Raw genomic sequence first — 15,546 nt, forward strand, 5'->3', positions numbered from 1 at the left:
GCATCTGTGTCTGGAGACTGCTGCAAGGAAGCTCCACAATGCAGGTGAGAGGGCAAGTAGCAACCTGAGGGTAGCAGTGTGCTCTATACAAGGTGATATTTGTCTGCCTAGATATAGCTTTGAGACACACATGATTTGATCAGTTAGGTCAGTCACAGAGGACCCTGGTGACAAAGCAGATATCCTCTGTTGCAACAATCCCTCTGCAATGCTACCCATCCTTTGTTACATATTTATCACCACAGAGCAAAACACATTAGATACAACATTTTGTCTTCCTAAATAGTACTTACAAGTTTGTCAAAACACTTGCTGACAGCATTTCAACTATCCATTGGAAATGGGGACAGCAGAAAAAGGGTGAATACAGGTCAGGGAAAAAAAATCCTTTTTATTTTAATGTATCTTGAAAACAAATCTATGAGAACAGAGAAAAACATTTAACGAGAACTAAAACAAAGCATCTTGTGCAACAATCCAAAGAACTATATCATCTGTGGAATAATACTCCATGGTTTTTCAGTTTTAAACAGCTTCATTTGCCATTAAAATAATGAACCAGTCAATACTCCACAAAGATATTTAACACGGCCTAATTAAGCATGGGAACAGAGCCTATTGGATCCATTTAACAACTGAAGTTGGGGGTAAACAACCAATTATGCAGCTTCCCAAAAGGCACAAAACCCAGGAGCATCACCAGCAGAACATACAGTATCTGCTCTACAATAACTGTCTCCTGGGCATTAAATGCTTCTGCACCATTTGAATGTAGGTTTGATGAACACGAAGAAACCAGATACAAACCAGAGCAAAACGACATTAGAGATCAGCAAGATTACAATCTTCTCCTGAATCCAAATACAACATTTTGAACTAGTTCCAGAATATTCTTCAGCACAAAATAACATTTGCACTTCAACGTAATAGTTGATATTTTAACTGCATGCTAAAAGCAGTCACACCTGGCAATCCCAAGTTTAACATTGGCTGCTCAGACTTCAAAGCAAGTGAAAAGAGTTGCAAAAGCGTTCCACTGTACTTCAAAGCGGTATCTGCTTTTTGGATAAAGACAAAGTGTATTTACTCTCACTTTTCAAGCACTTGACCCCACGTAGATGCCCTGTCCCATCTCAGTCTCAGGTAGATCACAGGATCATTTAGATTATAAAAGGGCTTTAAGAACACTGCCACAACCACCACTAAACCATTTCCCAGAGCAACACAGCTACACTGCTTTGGAATCCCTTCAGGGACTGGGACTCCACCACAGCCCTGGGCAGCCCATGACAATGTTTGATAATCCTTTCAGGGAAGAAATTGTTCCTCGTCTCCAATCTAAACCTCCCCTGGCACAACTTGAGGCCATTTGCTCTTGTCCTGTCATTTACTGCTTGAGAGAAGAGACTGACTCCCATCTGACCACAACCTCACGTCAGGGAGCTGGAAAGAGTGAGGTCTCCTCTCAGTCTCCTTTTCTCCAGGCTGAACAAGTCCAGTTTCCTCAGATGTTCCTCATTGGACTTGTGCTCCAGATCATCGCCCTGCTCCTGCTGGTCACACTATTTCTGATACAGTCCAAGATGCCATTGGCCATCTTGGCCACCTAGGCACACTGCTGGCTCATGTTCAGTCAGCTGTTGATTAACAAACACACCCAGGTCCTTTTTTGCCAGACAGTTCTCCAGCCACTCTGCCCCAAGCCTGCAGAATTACATGGGATTGTTGTGACCGAAGTGCAAGACACTGCACTTAGCCTTGTTGAACCTCATACAATGGATCTCAGACCACTGCTCCAGCTGGTCCAGATCCCTCAAGAGCCTTCCTGCCCTCATGAAGGTAAACACTCTCATTCAACTTGGTGTTACATCACACAAGGAGCTGGAATGGTATTAGCCATCAAATCCCAACTGAAACCTCAGGTATACAGGAGACAAATAGTAAAAATTAAGCCAAAGCAAAAAAGAGCACAAGCAAAAAAGACGCAAAGCAAGACAGAAAATCCATTTTATCTTTGAATACCTTTATGGGAAATCCTATTACTTGGTCCTCTAAGCTATGAATCACTTTCAAAGTAAGTCAGAAGACTCAGGACGAAGCAACAGTCATTTGTTAATTCAGCTAACAAAGAAACTTGGAGAAGGAAGATTCCTTCTTTGGATGAAGGATTAATCAACAGCATGTACTGTATATTTTCATTAACTGCAGCCATTTCCTCCTAGCATATCCTTTGCCTTTTCCAAGAAAACGGGAACAGTTACCTGTCTGAGGGCAACTGAATTAGAATACAAAAGTTAAACTATCTACAGCAACCAACTTTATGCTACTGTCCTACCAAGAACCAGCCAAGCTATTTAATAATCACTAATGGCTAGGAAATCTACCAAAGATGAATTTGATCAATCTGGGCAAATTGAGCACAGGGAACATACAATATCTGCTCTACAATAACTGAACAATTACATGTTCAGTTTTGGGTAAGTGCCCAAGATGTTAAGTCATCACTTTTCTCCTTGGACTCACTCCTCTCTTGGCACATCATTGCTTCATTAACATGGGAGGAGGCAGCAGCAATAGTAGACCATAGACTGTGTTCAGGCACTCCCAGGGCACTGTGGCATTTCACTCTTAATCCTCTTCACTTTTAAAAAAGCAGCACGTGGTTTGCATCCAAACCACCTAGACATTCACTTGCCATTCCCACTTCTGTGGGATAGTTTTGATGCATGCAGCTCTTATTCATCTGGAAACAGTTGGGAGAAAAGTTAGTAGAGCAGTCAAAAAGGAGCAGAGAAGGATGCCTATGTTTTCCCAGAGAGTAAGGGTAAGGTCAGCCAGGTGGTGCTGTAAAAGGTGTTGCGTCCTGTGTGCAGGTGAATAAAGGCAGTACTGATACAGCAGATCCCAGGTGTTAGCCTGCCATGTCACTTCTTCAGTCATCAGCATCATGCTCAGGCATTCCTAGCAGCAAAGATATTACTTAAAACATCAATGCCCTGACGAACTTACATCCTACAGAGGATACAGAAAAACTCTAAATTCACATTCAGTTATATCCACTATTAACACGTTTCCTCAAAGGTGCTTTTACATGACAACATTCAGAAACCAGTCCCCACTTTTAATGTGGATTATCTCTCATGCAGTTGACATTTCACAGAGTGGTGGGGTTTTGTTGGGTTTTTTTTATTGGACTTTTTGGTGGTGGTAGTGTTTGATTTTTTAAAATATCTGCTCCAGCCAACTGTTGCCCATTTAATTGGGAAATCTGATAGCTGGAAATCTTGGTGCATGTTAAACTACCAAGTAGTCTGCACTGGAATTTCATTTTAACCATTCCTGTGTTCATACACATTTTACACACTTGAGATTCCACCTAGGCTGAGGCTCTGTTCCTATGGGTTTAATTTTGCTAAGTATAAGCATATCTGGCAGTAACAAGCTTAAATAGAAATCATTACAAGATACAGAAGTTGAGTCCAAGCATAAAACTGCTTTACACTGCACTGTCTGCTTTGAATAGGCACTGTGACACCCTCATTACCAGCAACTGGTGCACAGCAATAAGTGTGTTGCTTTGTTTACCCATTCCCAAGAGCTGCCATAGTCAGAACCATTAGGTGCTACATAAAAGTAACATCAGGTTTCTACTTCAAAGCCACTGAAGTTTAAAAGACAATTCAGTAAGCACCTATATGAAGCACATACACTGCCAAGCTGGAAGACGGGTATATTTATATAACAAAAGGCTTCCCAGATTATTTTAAGGCTCAAGCTCTGCAAAACTAACAACAGAGGAAAGAGATGTTTTTCCTTTGTGTAAAAAAAACAGTACTCATACCAAAAAGACCATTAAATAAGCTGTTGAAGAGACAGTAGTATCTTGATATTCCACTATATGAGACCCCTAGACTTCAGTAACCAATTATCCAGGTGCTTTGTGACCCCATGAGTTTGGAATGTACACTGCCATATACTCAGACAAATACACAGAATAAATACAGAGGTACCGGACATCAAGGTATCTGCAAGTAAAATTTACACATAAATTATATGGTATACCACACACCCAACAGCCTTTCATTTGAATCTTTTTCATTTAGCATAAAACAAAGTAGCCTTGCACCTCTTGCACTGTACCTGTTGATTTTCACCCCCTATTAAATCTGCATGAAATTTTAAGTAATAGATTATTACATTAATCATTGGACTCGGAGGAAACAATCTCAATCAATATAGTGACATGAGCTTCTGTTGTCTGGTAGAAGCGTCTTCCACTCTTAATATTTATACAGTTGAGAGAGGGTGGGAAAAGTAGGAGTTTTTCATCATGATTGATGAAAACAAGTCTAGATATTACTGCTTGTCCAGAACAACTATCACATAGATACCAGCTTTCAGAAAGCTACAAATGTAAATTTAAAACCTGCTCATAACAATTCACCTTACATGTGATACAAAAAAAATCTGTTCCCTCCATTTCAGCAGCAGTGACGTTTAGTCACAGCATTTTTCTCATTATGATCACTAATGGTATTTCTTACAGTATCTGTGGAAGCACTGTGCACCGTCTTAATTGTACAACACTGGAGCTTCAGAGGTGTACAGTACTGTGACATCTGCAGGACAGGGGCACGAGCAACCGACATGGGCTCCCCAAACCAAATTTGCTCGAAGCACCCACAGGAAGAATTATAACTGCATGAGGAAGAATCACAGCTAAAAGCTGCTTTTCTGCTCTGTCCCTCACCACAGTCTCAGAATTCATCCAGTCTCACTGATATTTAAGAAGACTCTCAGAAAATGGCAGCAGCTTTCCCAATCAAGAACAGAAAGCACAAAAGACTCAGTTCATTCAACGTACTAGTCACTCAGGTTACAGACAAGCAACAGTTTTAAAAACATACTCTTTCTCAAAACTTCCATGCCCAACAGCTCCACTTTTATTTTCTGATTCTTACACCTTCCCCTCTAGCTCTTCAATCAGTCATGGAGCTTTCCAGCACAGATCAAACCCAACAAAATCAGCAAATCCTCACACACTTCAAAGGATTATCAGAACACAAAAAATAAGTACAAGCAGCCAGAAAGGGCATAAGCTCCAGTTGTTTTCTCTTTGCAGGTCACTCACCTATGTCAAAGCCAGAACTGGGAACAGAAATCAGGTATTCCAGATGCCAATCTGATTATCTACCCAATATATCATTCCAGTTTCAACAACCAGAAAGGAAAATATTTAAAAAAATACATAATTTTGTATCAGGGTTAGACTGTTTGGGTTTTTTTTTTCCCCCAGAATGAAGAGTGCCAGGCTGGCACAAGCAATGTCCAAGCTAACAGATAATGGAGGGAATTATCATACTCTCTGCTAAGCCATTCCTTTCAATGAAAGCCTCACCTAAAGAAACCAGCCAGCGCAGGTGCCAAAAGGAAGAGTGCCATACAGCTGCAAGTCAGACGACACAAATACACAAGGGAGGACTGTTGCCTGCTGCCAGCACTGAATAGTGCCATTGGCACACATGCCAAAACTGATTAATCCAAAGCAAAATGGATATCTGCTTGTGGAAGTCCAAAATATGAACTTACACAAATTTAGGTCACATTTAATATCAGTTTATAGTAAACAAAACATTGAAAAAACACACCACTTCAAAACACATGAGTTTGAAAAGGCAAAATTTGTTTCTTACCTCAAATTGCTTTTCTATCCATCGGGTTAGGAGCTCACTATGAATAGGTGAGTCACAGCTCAGAAGACCTGCTGCTGACTTCTTCTCATGTAATTTTAAGAGTCACTATTAAAAAAAAAAAAAAATCAAACCACAACAAATTAAAATAATTGCATATTAAGAAGCAAAGCTAACAGCAAGCTTTCTATTAAAATACTAGGAGTTATTACAACATGAAGATGACCTCAGAGTCTATCAACAGCTTGGATATACAGAAAAAACTCTGCTAATATGGACAGGCATATTTCAAAAATTGTATTTCCAAAAGGACACAGAGAGAGAGGATCCCCATGTCCAAATAAGGCCTGTAAGCAGCTTTCGTTGGATCTGAAGGAGGGCTGGAGTTCTGCTTCATTCACCTTGTGGCATCCCATGCACAGCTGATCTGCTTTTTCCCACATGTACCAGCCATCCTTTGAGAGTGTGTCTTGGACATACATTTATTCTCCCTCTAGTCATCCAGGCTCTGAACCAATCATCACAAATGATAACAGGTTTTGCTGACAAAACAGATGCAGGGGGAGTGAAGAAGGAAGGCTGAAAGCCTTACCTGCTAGTCTTCAAGTCAACCAAGATCATTCACAAGAGAGAGAAAGAACTTGCATGTAAACAGAACTAAACATAAAAGTCAAAATGCATGTGAACAAAATGCTCAAGTGGCAGCTCTCAGATAACAGGCTTCATTCCATCCCTGTCATCTAACCTTTGCAGAGCCAAACATCAAAGCTGGCAGCAGCAGACAAAACACTCAGCCCTGTGGCTGGGAAGCAAATGCACTCTTTGTCCAACTCCTCCAGCTTTCTAGGGAGACAAAACCAGTGGAGAGATTCCAAAGAGAGCCAGCTCCTTCTCATATAGAGCTCTGCAGGGCTATTTCAACTAAACTTTCAGATAAGAAAAAAACAGATGGTCTCCCTGCTCCATTCATCCCAGTTAGAAAACTGTGATTCATACATCTCCAAATACTTAGGGTGGTGATGACAGGAGGGAGAAGTGGACCACAAATCCTGCTTGTTCAAGCAGAAACAAATCCAAATATCCAACTTCTAGGAACCAAGCCACCTGTGGCATGGCAATCCTGTTTTCTTGGACTCCTTTTTAGCCTGTTTAGAATTACTTGGAAATTCACTTTTGGATTTTATACTGCCTTCTTGTCTCATCTTCAAGACTGATCCATCAGGCACATTCCCCCACTTCAACACTCTACCCGAGCACCCAGCAGCCAGTAGACTCCTCTCTGCAACAAGCTGGAAGACCAATGGCTTTTGTCTAGTGGTATAGAGCCATGGCACATTGCCAGCAGCACAGTTGCTCGGTAAAAGCCTTGCTATCCTTCCCTGTTTGCTATAGGACTGTAGTAATACAAGTTGATGTTTATAAAATGTAACAAAAACTTTTCATCTCATGAACACCCACCAGAATGTCTTCAGTAAGGAGAAAGGCCCTGTTTCCATAAGTAACTGCACTCTTATCTCGTAAGAACAGCCACCCTCCCAAACATATCATACTCTCTGCTCGTAGGCACTCACTCATCTGCCAAGTTTTATAAAGCCCAAAAAGCCATCCATCTGCCAAGAACTGCATCAATGCAAACTGTGAGAAAGCCAATCTGACTTACCCTCCCTGCATCTGGAGGGAATGCTCCAAACCCTGCACACCCACTCTTCTAGGAAGGACAGTTCCCCTATCCAAGAGATCCAAGAGATGATGGAGCACTCAAACATAAACACACCTTTTCAATGATGAGCAACCCCTGAATCAGCATCTGCTGCTGAGCACCACAAGCACTCCCAAGATGTTCAATACTGGCTGTAGCCTCTTACTCTCCAGTATAAAGCCATACAGACCCTGTGAGGACACGTTTTCTGACACGTATCAGAATTATTTCTGAGCCAGAGAGAAGAAAGTAGAAGAAATTCACATCAACAGATAGCTTTGTTTATTACCAAAGTTACACCGATAGCAGAATCGTATGGTAAGATTTTATCACAGCTCATTCCTATCTTTCCTGTGGTGCACACAGTACATCGTTGTGGTTTTTTTGAAAACTTTAACATTCATTAAATACTTTTCAGAAAATAAAAGGTCAATCTTACCTAAATCAATTAGCCTGTATACCAAACTCCTCCATTCTCTGCTCGTTCCCCTAGAAGAAGATTCTCCTGTTTGCACAGCAACAGTTTCTCCTCTGCTGGGATACAGGCTGCCATGTCCAGGGCCCAGTTTCCTCCTACCATATGTTAATATCTTTACAGAAGTAGTTCAGTTTTGAAAGTTGCTAAGCAATAGCAAGCCACAACAGCATGAGAGAAGCCCACTTCTATTTTAGCACATAACATGACAACGTTCAGCTCTGTCTGAAACACCACTTGCTTTAACATTTCTTAAATGCAGCAGCACCAGCTGAGAAGCAATTTGAAGGGCTGTGATGCTATGAAGATTAATGTCTGAAGTTACTTGCCAGTCTTGTTCTCCATATGACAAGATGGCCAAGAGATACCAGTCATTGTCAATAGCACCCAAACACACTCTGGAGCATCACTAGTTTTTTCAGAATATAGGCACCATTTTACAATTCTAGTAAACTGTAACCAGCACAGCCTCAAGCTTAGGACAGGCTTAGAGCTGAAGTTGCACCTCTAATGCATTTAAATAGATTACAGCTTGTGGAAACCTGCAGGATTTCCAGAAAGAGCACATAATTTATGTTATTAATTTTCAAATGCTTTTCAGGTGTATGCTACCATCCTTACTACTCACACAATTACAAGTGAATCAATCATCCACATGATTTAGAAAAGTACCGAGGGCCATTTTTCAAGACTTCACAGAGGTAGAAATGTCTCCTGCTGTAGATCATTTGTGTCTAGAAAGCAGGCACTAAGCTTTGGAGTTGAGGATTCTCCTCTTCCACCTTTTCTTCTCAACAAATATACTCAAGCAGCACCATTGCAAAGGATGCAAGAGTAGGCAGTTGTTTGTCTTATTCAACACAAACAGCAAGGATGTCTGCAAAGGCTGGATTAACTGGTTACTAACTGCAACTTTGAAAAGACACTTAAGTGATTCCGACAAAGTTTTCATTTGACGCCCTATCACAGGAAGCCAGGCATACTTCCACATTTCACTGGCACATTTGCTCCTTGTTTGCCAGATCCACTAAAGTACTCCTTAAAATACACCGAAAAAAAATTCACCTCAAACGTATCACTTCAAGAAGTTCACCACCCTAGTACACTGTGGAGTTAAAACGGTAAATTAATTGATTTAGCGACAACATAACGGATTTTGAGAGAATGTTTAGTTGATGTCTAAAATGTCATTTTAATTCTCCCCTCAGTTAATTCTTTGAACATAGGAAGCCATAAAAATTTGTGATGCAGTTTTTACACAGAAGATATCTCCAAAGGCATGCCAACTGATGAACTATTTTGTACATTGCTCCTAATCTACAGTTGTTTCGACACTGCATAATTCCTTCAGAGACAATAAAATCCTACAGCTAATCTTATCATAGCCCACTCCCAAGGAAAGAGTATATAAGAAAACAATGGGAACCATTATCTAAATATTACTCCCTCCCTCCTCCCAGCTCTTGCTATTATATCTTAGGGTCACTTCCATTTTCCACTTTCGCCTTAACTTGTAAAAAAGTGGAATATTTTTAGCTCTCATTTCCATTCCAGGCAGATTTAGAGATAATTCTCCCCTTTTACACACTGAATTTTTAATCAGTGCTTGGTGAAACACTGAGGGAGGCAGCCCAGAAACATCCCCTTCACGTTTCTTGCCTGGCAAGATGGTAGCAAAAAAGTTACACTGCAAACTCACTACTAGTGTCCCAAAGCCCTTGCACAACTTTTGTCCTGTGAATTAGAAAGATTTATTCATTGGATTACATTTAATTAGTTCTTCCAATTGTCTCAGTGACCTGAATAGGCAGACTGAGAACAAAACTGAGGGGAAGAAGCTCAAAAGACTTCAGTGACAAAAGACACTATTTGCAGCAAACATTAATTCTTCACCATTCAAATTTGCACTTACAGCACAGAAGTACACAACTGTGCTCTGTCTCACATTCAAGACATCTGTGTACTTTCTACACTGGGCTGTACAAAGCCAGTTAACACACCACCAAGTCTTGATTTTCATTTTATACTGTAAATAAGGTGAAGTATAATTTTTACAGGTCTGTGAGAAAAAAAGACTGTGTGAGCACCAGCTGACAAACTTCTGAGGTCATAGAATCATAGAATGGTAGAGGTTGGAAGGGACCTTTGGAGATCATGTAGTCCAACCTCCCTGCAGAAGCAGGTTCACCTAGATCACATGTTCAGGCAGGTCTTGAAGACCTCCAAGGAAGGAGAGTCCACAACTCCTCTGGGCAGCCTTTTCCACTGCTCTGTCACCCTCACAGTAAAATAGCTTTTTCTTACGTTTAAGTGGAACTTTTTGTGTTCCAGCTTCATCCCATTACTCCTTGTCCTGTTGCTAGCTAGGTCTTTTAATAAGTAATGGTGGCAGAGAAGACATATAACAAAGGGAGAATCTGTTTCCAGTAAGAAACAACCACATCCAAAGCCACCTTTGCCTATTGCTTGGATTTAATTTTAGGACATGTCATAGTATATCTAACACGACAACCCAACAAATAGCAATCCCATTAACAGTAGACTGTCTCTTTCCTTGTTTCCAAAATAGTAATTCCCCTTCTCAGACCTCCTCTCTACTTTGTTGCTGTTCAGTCTTCAAAAAAACACCTTACAGGACATAACTCCTCTCCACAAATTTGGCCCCCAATGCTGCTATGAGTTTCCTTAGCACTTAGGGTGCCAATTGCCTCAGAGACACTTGGAAATCTTTACACTAGAAAGAATGCCAGGACACTGAGAAGTGATTTGGTACATACTGACAGAGTGAGATGCTCAAAATTTCCTAGATTGACCTGAAAATACTTAAAAAATAAAAAGCTAACATTAGTTAATTCTAAAAAGCAAATTATTACTAGCTTCAAAAACATTAATAAACTGAAACACACTGCAACTTACTCATAGTTAGGTCACTTTCAGGATATCACCAGTCAGACCTATCTAGATAATTTCCCCTTGTTATAAAAACCCAGATTCTGATTATTTAGACAAATACTATTTTCTGTATCAATGGAAAAAAGCTTCCATACATACAGCTCCCACAATCAGTTCACTTAGTGCATACATGCAAATACATATGTATCATATTAGAAGGACTTTCTTGAAAGCCTCAACTTTGCTAATCATCTTGAGGCATATTATTATGACATCTTTTTTAATATAGTGCTGCCTGCTGCACTATAGACAGTTTTATTTCTCATCTCTCTGCTCTTATTCTCTTATCCCTGCTCTTTTTCTCCCTAAGTTGAGTGTTTTGCCCATGACACTAACTGCCAAGTGATCTCTCCATCCTTATCTCAACTCACAAGCCATTTGTTGTATCTCTCTCCTGTCCAGTTTGGAAGGGGGAGTGATTTTATGACTTAGTGGACATCAGGCTAAACCACCACAGGTGTGTGGAGTGCACCAAACTCCAGAAGCACCAGTGCATGCCAGCAGTTCTCCTGAACAGAGGATACCTAGCAGACAGCTGGAGAGACCTTCTAACAAGTTTTAATTGCTCAAGCTTTGCAAGTAAGCTAAAAGCAACCTGCTCCAGGAAGCACACCAAGACCTCCACTGAAGTGGAAAAACAAAACAAAAAACCTAAAACACGTTCTCTGCTCATTTAGCAAATACACTCAAAATGCACCCAAGGAGCTTTCCCTGTATTTCTATAGCAGTTAAAGATCCTTTGAGTACATAAAAATGTACTGTTATCACCACTGAAATTTATAAATGAGGCTTCTGTAAGCCTTTTTAAGTTCTTAAAATATCATTCAATACTTTGTACGTGAGTCTCTTCTAAATAGAAGATTTGCAAGACTATTATGCTGGTATCAGAACAGCAAACACTGCCATGTATGCAATGCTTGGGCAGCTATACCATTTTAACCTCTTTTTCAGCTCAACTTACTGCCCAGGAAAACTTAATCGAAGAAAGGCTGCAAGATAGCAAAATAGAAGGTATCTATCGTTTTCACAGCACTGCTGGGCTGAAGCCAGTATACTCAAGATCAGCAGCTACTTTTGCAGAGATTCCCTTCAGTGCTGCCATCACGCAACTAAAAGTTTGGCATTTGCCTCCCAAATTACGCTCAAATTCAGTCACCCTAAGCTTCAAGGCTTTTATTTTCATTATATCCCCATGCAACAACAACAAATAAACACATTTCAAAGCTGTTTTGCTATGTCAGTTGAATCAACCTGTACGAGTAGCTAAATAGTGAGCTCTGTGTCAGACAAGGCTCTGTCTGAGGCTTTGACTATTTTCAGCTCCATGAGTTTCCTGAGCCTACCTCAGAGAATCTCTCATCCAAATAATCGCTTAGCTTCCCTCTGCCCTGCCACCACACTAGATCTCATTTAAACTCTTTGTGTCTATAATGTTATCTGGCAAGGAGCCTGAGATGTCCTGTGCTGTGCAAGAGAGTCTACATGCCATTGCCCACGCCTTGGGATTCCAGTTACTGCCACAACCCTTCTCCCACACAGATGAAGTGAGAAGAAATCCTTGTTTCTGGTTTTCAGGCTACTTACAGGTTCAAGCAGGTATGTTTATACTATTACCTGACTTATAAACTGTCACAAGCTGTCAGGTTTCCTCCCTCAGCTCTATCTCAGAAACCGAAGCCAGACTATAATCCACAGTTGAGAATACCCTTCCCCTCTGTAATAAGACATGGGAGATGTCAGAAAACCTTTACTGTAAAGTAACAAATACCAGAAATGTGCCTTTCCTCACAAGAAAAGTTATACAGAAATAGACTCATACTAAGATTTTTCAAGCACTAAAAATGTCAGAAGAACTTATTTTTGCATTCTTTCATGAGGCATCATCTCTGGCAAAGTAAAAGTATTTCAATGTCCCAAAAAGTTGATCGCTTTGGCCTCTAGCACTGCTAGCAACATTCAATAAATGTCAACAACACACTTCATATTTCCTTTCCAATTTAAACAGCCTGCAGCACAAGAGAGCAGCAACTACTCCAACAGATGAAAGAGCTAAGCATTACATTGCCTGAATAACAAATGATAATCTGCTGGCTAACAGCAAAAGAATGCACATGTGCTAGTGTCAGCACAAATTGTCCCTACCAGATCCACTTACCGCTGCATTTCTGACATCATTTGTGCTCTTACTTTTTTTCTACAGGGGAACCTGATTGTGCTGGTGTTAAGCCAATACTCTTCAAATACATTTTTAGTTGCTCCTACTTACTACACAGCAATATTCAGGGGCAATTTGGGAGAGAAAAACTACTACAACTTGTTTCATAAATAAAAATTCATCTGCTTATGGATGCCAGTAAGTTCTCATACAATAAATGGCTTGGAGTGTGATCTGTTGATCAAAATTAACATTTAAATAAAATTCATTGCCCCTCTACATCCTACTCCTGGTCTTCAACAATGTTAGGGTTCCTTGTTCACACCGCAATGTTCACAATGGCTGCTTTCCACTCCAAGGGTAAAGGCTGCCTGTAAGCAGTTTTTATTATGTGAAAATTCTTTGTTTATCCAAACATATTTTAACTCCGACAAACATGAAAGCAAGACATAGATTTCAGCATTTGCCCAGTAAAGAATTGCAACTCCTACAGATATTGCCAGAAACTTTCTTCGTTGAGGTTTTGCAGTCATAGAAAGCTATTTTGCTAAAACAAAACTACAAACAAAAAAGCAAAGTGCAATGCCTTTAGTAATATGCTTAAAAAGGCTGCTACAGCAAAGTTGAGACCAAACAGAGGACAAAGCAAGGGTGCCATTTCATTCTTCCTCACTTTGTTCGAGCAGATCATTGTATCATCAGTAGGAAAAACTTGACTGTGCGCAGCATAAACCGAAACTTATATGATATTCCCCAGCATGTGGGCTCTGGAAAAACCACTCTAGAAGTGAAGGGACTTTGCCTGCAGTCTGGTATGCAATTGAACTTGCAACAGTGAAATTCAGCCATCCATCAAGCCATCTACTACACTGAAGCCTTACAATAGTCATATCCACCTTAAAAATTAAACTCTGTTGAAGTATATTAGTTAGGCTGTTACTAAGGACAGGATTAACCACCTTTTTTAAGAGGAATTAACCACATCAGTCACCAGAGACAAAGCCACAACAGTTCCACAACAGTTGACATGGAAGATTTTCAAACAACAATCACAATTCAGCATAATTCAATTATCGCAGGGGTACAGAACTGGAAGACAGCAGTATTAAGAGCATTATTGTTCAAAAGAACTAAAGAAGCATCTCCTTTTCCAACTCGAAGCTCTTCTCATTTAAAGACGGTCTGGAGACATGCCTTTAACACATTTGACTCCTGATCCCTGTTTTAGTGAAGCTGCAAAGGCTAAACCAGATTTGCTGTGCCCTCTTGCTAAGGCCAGCTTACCTAGAGTGGGGAGCAGAAGAGGGGGCAGGGGACAGTTACCTACAGCCCCACAATATTGCTTCTGTACTAGTTATTGTTTAGTGCATTTTCTGTACTGTCTCCTTAGGTAGATCTGCAGATGCATTATTTGTTAGCAGTGAAGTCAAGACACAAGAGCATATCACAACCACCACATGACAACAAAACCAAAGAGAATTCATTTTCCAATTTTTGTTCTCACACCAGGGAGAATAGTACTTAACACCAGGCATACTGAATGCCAAAATTACCCAGTTTGCTTAAATGCAACATACAAAACCATCTGCAGTACTTCCTGAGGTACAACGGAAAAAAGCAGCAAGTCACAAAAGACTTTCAGGTCTCAGTTTAAGGGAAAAAAAAAAAAATCAAACAAAATCCAACACTTTACTGCTCCTGCGAAAGCCCAGGATGGGCAAGCAGGTAGGCTACACATACACCCAAGGGATCACACTGCACTTCCAAGTTTCTCAAGAGCCCTGAAATCTTTAAATATGAGATTTTTCTTTTTCCTTATCCCAAGACACATGCTTTACAAACTTGTTGTTAGAGAAATCCTGATTCCAAAACATATGTACATAGCCATGCAAACAGCACCTGTGCTGTAGTAAATGTCAAGTGTGTCAAACTAAAAGCCAGAGATATTTTAGTCTTTGTTAGTCAGTGCAAGGAGCAAGCCCTGAAGTTGCTTTGCACTGTTAAATTCACATGTTGACTAGTACTAAAGTAGTCAAAATGCTGGAATATAAAGGCAACCTTCAGCCAGGCTGTCCACTCAAATTCTTCTCCGAACACTTGTAAAACAACAGCTAGCCCTGTTAGGTCAATTAAGTCATCAGTTTACCACAGACAGACCAACCAACCACTGCCTGTGCCCTGTCAAAGGGTTAAATTAGTGGCGTAGGAGTTCATCATCACCTCACCAAGAGACTTTTTCAGGTCACTGCAGAAGATGGCAGCACAGAAAATAAATCTATCCCCTTCACTTTCAGAGATTTACAAGGGTTATGCTCTCCTCAAAGCAATTATAACAACCTTCGCCTTCTTAAATCCCTTCCCTTTTCTTTTTCATTTGAGGTCTGAATTAATTATAGAGCGGCAAGCAGATGAGCATAAGCTCAGTCTCAGCCACACCACGTGTGGTCTGCACTGCTGTGACCTAGATGGATTTTACTGATCAGAAGAAAGCCTCTCAGTGCAGTGCAAACACCGGTGTGATGGTAACGAAAGCTGAAAATTGTCATGCTGTCTTGTTTCCCATTCCTCTGCACAA

At 40.5% G+C, this 15,546-nt stretch overlaps 1 protein-coding gene across 10 annotated transcripts in view; it reads right to left on the reverse strand.

Annotated features, from left to right (window-relative positions):
- Positions 1-15,546, reverse strand: part of SGMS1 (sphingomyelin synthase 1) — a 96,264-nt gene that overhangs the window by 65,013 nt on the left and 15,705 nt on the right. For all 10 annotated transcript variants that reach the window (XM_062001007.1, XM_062001004.1, XM_062001005.1 and 7 more), the window contains one exon: positions 5,694-5,798. The gene's annotated coding sequence lies outside the window, so the exon portion shown is untranslated. The remainder of the gene's footprint in view (positions 1-5,693; positions 5,799-15,546) is intronic.

Source organism: Colius striatus, chromosome 8 (genome assembly GCF_028858725.1).
Source record: "Colius striatus isolate bColStr4 chromosome 8, bColStr4.1.hap1, whole genome shotgun sequence".
NCBI classification, from domain to species: Eukaryota; Metazoa; Chordata; class Aves; order Coliiformes; family Coliidae; genus Colius; species Colius striatus.